Here is a 7,500-nt window from a genome sequence, read left to right as displayed (position 1 = left end):
AGAGAGGGAAAGTGTGTGTGTGTGTGTGTGTGTGTGTGTGTGTGTAAATGTAGCCTGTGGAGGATGTGAGTCATGTCTGGGTGAGGATGAGGATGAGGTGACAGAACTCTTCCTGTGCAGGCCCGACGGCTCTCCAGACGCCTCTGAGGAGGACGTTGAGAGGGACACCTGGACCAGCTCCAAGCAACGACACACTGCACAAGGCCAACACATCATCTGGGCATCATTCCTCTCCTCCCCACACTTCTTTTCTCTCCTCCTTTCCTCCACTCGCCTCTCTTCTACTCCCCTCTCCTCTCCTTTCTTCTCCCCTCTTCTCCTCTCTTCTTTTTTCTCTTACTCCCCTCCCCTCTCTTCTACTCCCCTCTCCTCCCTTCCTCCCCTCTTTCCTGCTCTCCTTTCTTCTCTTCTCCTGACTTATTTTCTCTCCTACTCCTCTCCCCTCTCATCTTGCACACAGCCAACACATCATCTCAGCATCACTCCTCTCCTCTCCTCTCCTCTCCTCCTTTCTTCTCCTCTCCTCTCTTCTCCTCTCCTCTCCTCTCCTCTCTTCTCCTCTCTTCTCCTCTCCTCTCTTCTCCTCTCCTCTCCTCTCCTCTCTTCTCCTCTCTTCTCCTCTCCCAGCCTGAAAGCACTGCAGATGGTAAACGCTTCCTCTCAACATCAATCCTCTCTTCTCCTCACAATCCTTACATTCTCCACACTGCCAACACTTCATCTCTTCACATAACCAACACCTCCACTCCACACTCAAACTATTGTACACCTCTCCACTCCTCCCCTCTATCACTTTCTTCTCCTCCACTCCCCTCCTCTTTTCTGTAGTTCACAGCTAATGGCATTCACCTGCTCCCCCTCTCTCTCTCATTTCCTCTCTCTTTCTACAGATTTGTTCAACATTGATTTCTCCTCTTACCCCTTGTTCATGTTTCACAATTGGAACGCGACATAGAACACATGCAACACATGATCTCTAGCCTGGCTGTAACCATCCTACAGATGGAAAGAAGGTTTTTTTGAGAAGTGGCCACTCTCTCTCTCTCTCTCTCTCTCTCTCTGTGTGTGTGTGTGTGTGTGCGTGTGTGTGTGTGTGTGTAAAGTAGTTCTCTGGCTGTGTATAGGGTGTGTGTTAATACAGCAGTGGTTTCTGAGAGTGGGAGAGAGTTTTTGCAATTTCTATCTGTCTTTCTTTTTCTCCCCTTTTCTATGTCTTTTCTTCCCGACGTTCTCCCTTTCTATCTATTTGTCTTCGTTGCGCTGTGTTATTTCCCCTGGGCCTACATCTCAGGCTGTCTCAGTCTCATCCTGTACTGATTTGAAGCTTAATGGACACAATCCTATCCACCAACACACATCTAAACACCCCAAACAACACCCCCTCCCCCCCCTTTGCAGGCACCACGTCTCCACACCACTGCCCCTCGCCATCGCCTGTGTGTCTGTGTGTGTGTGTGTATGTCTGTGTACATGTTCCCTGTCTCCTTCACTGCAGTATCCTGGAAAGACAGATGGAGGTGTGGAGACAATATCATAATTCTGGCTTGTGTGTGTGTGTGTGTGTGTGTGTGTGCGTGTGTGTGTGTGAATTCCCACATCAAAAGAGCCGCAAACAGAGAGCTGTCAATCAAAAGGACTGCATGACCTCACCAGATGAGTGGCATTCTACAGGAGGCATCTGTTGTGAGAGGACTGGTTGTGTGCATGTTTACATTTTTATGCGAGTCTGTGACATCCCTGCGCTGCCCACGCGCTTCTGCAAATTAATCAGCGTGATTGTCAATCCAGGTGTGGGCAGTGCCGTACAGTAGTTATCAAAAGTGATGGCAAAGTGACGGAGAAAAAACAAACAAATGCTGCCTACTGAAGTAACTTAATCCAAGTGCGGCAGAATCGTTACAGTGTGTACATGTCTGTCTTTCTCTGTGTGTGTGTGTGTGTGTGTGTATGTGTGTGTGTGTGTGTGTTGGGTTCTATTTTGAAGTGAAACATAAAAATACGCTTCTGCAGTGCTCTTCATACACCTTCCTTAGTGTAAATAACTCTAAGTGTTTTTATGCACCTCCTTCCTTCCTGACCTCACACTCTTGCTAGTTGCCATAACAGCAGCCCCAACATTCCATTTAAGTGCTATCATATTTAATGGCCACATACATTTATGCAGGCAGGAATTACATAAGCACACAATAATGTTCAGACAGATATTTTAATATTAGCTCTGCACACACTGTCATGAGCATTCTCTCTCCCTGGCAACAACCCTTAATTGATTCACTCTCTGCCACTCTGCTCACTCTCTCTCTACTCTGCCTAACGAGCTCCACCTGGCTCCGCCCTGCTCAGCTCTTGTTACCTGGCCAGCTGCGCTGCATTTCCTACTCACCATCCTCACCTTGCCCCACTCTGCTCTAATTACTCTGCCAGCTGCACTGCATTTCTCCACTAACCTCTCCCAGTATATAAAGCCCTGTTTTTCAGCCAAGCCCTGTCAGATCGTCTTCAAACCTGGACCAGTAACCTGCCTGCCTGTCTACTCTCTGACTCCTACCTGTGATTCGGATCCTTTCTTGACTGCCTCCCTGTTCTACTGCCCCGGTTATCCCGACCTGCCTTCCGGATCTTCTCGATTACTCTCCGATCTTCAGCCCCCCCGGTAACTCGAATCTGCCTTCTGTCTCTCACCACGTTTAGTGCCTAGCCCTGGTCTGTACTACTGCCTGCTGTTCACCTTGCTGTTGTGTGTGGGTTCCCCTGAGCCCCGAGAACCCCTGACACCCTTGGCACTCCTAGCACCCCTGGAACCGGAACCTCCAAGACCTCACGTTTCTCTCACTCCTCTTCCCCCCTGAACCCTTCAATAAAAAGACTCTGAATTTGAACTTGCGCTCTTGGGTCGTCTTCTGTCCGTGACAGAACGATCTGACCATCATGGACCCAGCGCACTCCCTGACCACTATGGAGGAAGAGCCCGAGATGACTGCCCTACAGCGACTGGAACGCACTGAGGGAGACATCAATCGGATGGCTGGCGACATCGCTTCCCTTCTCCAGCAGCAACAGCAACAGCTTCAACAGCAGCAGCAACAGTTCCAACTGCAGCAACAACTGCTAGCCCAAGCCCTGCAACTACTCTCAAACCCGGCTACTCCACCTGCACCCACCCCTGGTTCTTCTGTTCCTGTACCACCGGCAGTGCTGCCACCAGATCCCCACACTCCTGAACCAGAGATTGGGAACCCGGAACGTTTCGATGGAAACCAAAAGCAAGTAAGACCATTCTTGAGCAGCTGCCGAATCCAGTTCGCACTACAGCCCAGGACCTTCTCAACGGAGGGAGCCAAGGTGGGGTATGTCATCACCCATCTCACCGGCCGAGCTCGGTTGTGGGGAACGGCGGAATTTGACCGGCAAACCCCAGCCTGTGCCTCCTTCAGTGCCTTTGAGGAGGAGATGTTAAAGGTCTTTGATCTAGGCTCGCCAACAGCCGAAGCGTCACAAGCTCTGCTCACCATCCGTCAGGGCAATCGGACAGTGGCAGACTTCTCCATTGACTTTCGTACCCTGGCCAGTCAAAGCTCGTTTAACTCAGAGGCACTGGTGCAAGCCTTCCTCCACAGCTTGGCGGACTATATCAAAGACGAGCTTGTTTCTCATGACCCGCCCTCAACGCTTGATGCCGCCATTGACCTTGCCGTCCGCATTGACCGCCGTATACAGACCCGGAGGAGGGAGAAGGGGCGTCTCAGTCAACCTGCCATCCGCACTCGGGTCGATACCTCCTCTGTCCAGCCCCTGCCTGTCAAGTCCCAAGGCCAACTCAATCAGCCTGAGGCCATGGAGATTGGCCGTGCCTCTCTGACTCCCGAGGAGCGTCGGCGCCGTCTAACCTCCAACCTTTGCCTCTACTGTGGTGGTGAAAATCACCATGGTCGCCACCTGTCCGGCAAAAGCCGCAGCTCACCAGGTGTAGGGGAGATCCGGGTGAGCTCAACAAGTCTTCAGTCTCCCTCCATTCGAAAACCCCTGCTTCATCTCCGCCTTCAGCTTTCCGACACGACTCATACGTTGGCCGCCCTTGTGGATTCTGGAGCCGAAGCAAACATCATGGACCCTGAGCTTGCACGGCGACTGGACGTGAACCATCATCAACTGGCACAACCCATTCCTGTACGAGCCCTGGATGGACATCATCTGGGCACGGTCACTCACATCTCAGCCCCTGTGACAATTCTGCTGTCAGGAAACCACCAAGAGTCCATCCAGTTTCACCTCCTACACTCACCTGGCCAACCACTCATTCTCGGATACCCGTGGCTCCGTCAGCACAACCCCCACATCGACTGGGAGACAGGAACAGTCCGTTCGTGGGGAAGGAGTTGTCACCAGACCTGTTTAAGGGGGGCCACCCTGCCCGTTCATCGGGAAATATCTAGCGCTACCCCCGACATATCCAATGTTCCGACCTGTTACCACAGCCTGAAAGAGGTGTTCAACAAATCCAAGGCGACATCTCTACCCCCACACAGACCCTATGACTGCGCGATTGATCTCCTGCCTGGCACAGCACCTCCCAAGGGTCGTCTGTATTCACTGTCAGCCCCGGAAAGAAAGGCCATGGAAGACTACATTAATGACTCTCTTGCCGCCGGGATAATCAGACCGTCTTCTTCCCCCGCAGGAGCGGGATTCTTCTTCGTCGGTAAGAAGGACGGTTCTCTTCGTCCATGCATAGATTACCGGGGTCTGAACGACATCACGGTTAAGAATCGCTACCCACTGCCCTTACTTTCGTCTGCCTTCGAACTGCTGCAGGGAGCCACCGTATTCACGAAGCTGGACCTTCGCAATGCCTACCATCTGGTGCGGGTGAGAGAGGGAGACGAGTGGAAGACTGCGTTCAACACACCAACCGGCCACTATGAATACCTCGTCATGCCATTTGGCCTCACCAATGCCCCAGCAGTTTTTCAAGCCCTAGTGAATGATATCCTCAGGGACATGTTAAATACATTCGTTTTTGTGTACCTTGACGATATTTTAATATTCTCAAAGACTCTGTCAGAACACACGCACCATGTCCAGTTGGTCCTGCGCCGCCTGCTGGAGAACTCTCTTTTCGTGAAGGCAGAGAAGTGCGAGTTCCATGCCAAGACCGTTTCATTCCTGGGGTATGTGATCAACGAGGGCAGCATTCAGATGGATCTCACGAAGGTGTCGGCTGTCACGTCCTGGCCAGTCCCTGAGTCTCGGAAAAAGTTGCAACAGTTCCTGGGCTTTGCGAACTTCTATAGGAGGTTCATCCGAAACTATAGCACAGTGGCTGCACCACTCACGGCGCTAACCAGCACTAAACAGCCGTACCAATGGACAGCAGCTGCTGATAAGGCCTTCCATAGCCTCAAGACACGTTTCACTTCCGCTCCCATCCTCCAGATGCCAGATGCAGCAAGGCAGTTTGTGGTGGAGGTAGATGCTTCGGACGTGGGAGTGGGTGCAGTGCTTTCTCAGAGAGCAGCCGAGGATGGCAAGATGCACCCCTGTGCCTTCTACTCCCGTCGGCTAACCCCAGCCGAATGCAACTACGACATTGGGAACCGCGAGCTGCTGGCCGTCAAGCTCGCCCTTGAAGAATGGCGGCACTGGTTAGAAGGGTCAAAGGAACCATTCGTAGTGTGGACAGACCACAAAAACCTGGAGTATATCCAAACAGCCAGGAGGCTGAACTCCCGTCAACAGCGGTGGTCTCTGTTCTTTACCCGCTTCAATTTCACGCTCTCCTACCGCCCGGGATCTCGCAACATCAAACCTGATGCCCTTTCCCGGATGTTTCAGAAGGACGAGATCACCGCCATGCCAGCTCCCATTCTTCCCAGCCACTTTGTCGTAGCGGCCCTCACCTGGGAGATCGAGAAGCAGGTCATGGAGGCTCTTCGGAACCAGCCAGGCCCAAGCACCAGCGCCCCCAACCGTCTGTTTGTTCCAGCAAATCTCAGGTCACCTGTGATCCAGTGGGGGCACGAATCCCGTCTGGCCTGTCATCCCGGCATCACTCGCACCCTTCATCTGGTCCGCCAGCGGTTCTGGTGGCGGCGGATGAGACGGGATGTCCAAGAATTCATCCGAGCTTGTCCCACTTGTAACCGAAACAAGACCCCCAACCAGCCTCCTGCTGGGTTGCTGCAACCCCTACTCGTACCCAAGCGGCCCTGGTCCCACGTTTCACTGGACTTTGTTACGGGTCTTCCGCCCTCTGACGGACACACAGTCATCCTTACCATTGTTGACCGCTTTAGTAAGATGACTCACTTCGTGCCTCTTCCTAAACTACCCTCTGCTAAGGAGACCGCCCAGGTGGTCCTGGAATATGTGTTTCGTATCCATGGCCTACCCCAGGATATAGTGTCAGACCGGGGGCCGCAATTCTCAGCAACCTTTTGGAAGGAGTTCTGTCATCTCCTTGGGGCCACCGCCAGCCTATCATCTGGATTCCACCCGCAGTCAAATGGCCAAACTGAACGTATGAACCAGGAGCTGGAGAAGGCACTGAGGTGCGTGGCCTCCCAAGATCCCCGGGCCTGGGCTCAACACCTGCTCTGGGTGGAATATGCCCATAATTCACTCACCAGTTCCGCCACCGGGCTCTCCCCCTTTCAGTGTGTCTACGGGTATCAACCCCCACTGTTTGCCAGCCAGGAAGCGGATGCCACCTGTCCGTCTGCTCTTGCGTATGCCCGCCGCTGCCGCCGCACTTGGGCCCAGGCTCGCACTATGCTCCTGAAGTCAGGAACCAGCTACGCCGTCGGTGCCAACCGACGGAGGGCCCCAGCACCTACTTACCGGGTTGGTCAGAAGGTCTGGCTGTCTGCCCGGGATCTGCCGCTGCGGGTTGAATCACGAAAGCTGGCCCCTCGCTTCATTGGTCCTTTTCCTGTGCAGAAAGTCATCAGTCCAACGGCGGTTCGGCTTCAGTTGCCCACTTCCATGCGGGTCCATCCCACCTTCCACGTCTCCAAGGTCAAGCCGGTCCATGAAAGTCCCCTGGTCCCTGCGGCTCCGCCGCCGCCTCCTCCGCGCCTCTTAGATGGCGGTCCTGTCTTCACCGTCCGGCGGCTGCTCCGCTCTAGGCGACGGGGTAGGGGTCTCCAGTACCTCGTTGACTGGGAGGGATATGGTCCGGAGGAGAGGACCTGGATCCCGGCCAGGAGGATAGTGGACCGGACCCTCATCACTGACTTCCACCGACTACATCCTGATCAGCCTGCAATCCGTAGGGGCCGTCCCAGAGGGGTCCCTAGCCGTCCTGCCCGCCCGGCTTCCTGTCCTGTGCCTGACCCTGATCCTGTCTCAGTACCTGTCCTGTCTCCCGACCGTGACCCTCCAGCTCCTTCTGAGGATGGGGATGCTCACTCGGACCGCTCGGAGGAGTTCTGACCCGCCGCCTGCTCCCCTCCACCCTCCCGGCATGATGTTGTTCTTGGGACTTCTGGGGCCGTCCCTTAG

The 7,500-nt window shown here is 54.0% G+C and overlaps 1 protein-coding gene and 1 long non-coding RNA gene across 2 annotated transcripts in view; both read right to left on the bottom strand.

Annotated features, from left to right (window-relative positions):
• The window catches only part of LOC121695297, a 13,050-nt gene extending 10,354 nt beyond the window's left edge, over positions 1 to 2,696 (bottom strand). The window contains exon 1 of the long non-coding RNA XR_006026058.1: positions 2,686 to 2,696. This is a non-coding gene — a long non-coding RNA (uncharacterized LOC121695297). The remainder of the gene's footprint in view (positions 1 to 2,685) is intronic.
• The window catches only part of LOC121696184 (RNA-binding motif, single-stranded-interacting protein 3-like), a 169,614-nt gene that overhangs the window by 117,564 nt on the left and 44,550 nt on the right, over positions 1 to 7,500 (bottom strand). The window lies entirely within an intron of this gene.

This window comes from Alosa sapidissima, chromosome 21 (genome assembly GCF_018492685.1).
Source record: "Alosa sapidissima isolate fAloSap1 chromosome 21, fAloSap1.pri, whole genome shotgun sequence".
In the NCBI taxonomy this organism is placed as follows: Eukaryota; Metazoa; Chordata; class Actinopteri; order Clupeiformes; family Clupeidae; genus Alosa; species Alosa sapidissima.
Note: the sequence above shows the minus strand (reverse complement) of the source record. Positions and strands in the feature narration are given on the sequence as shown.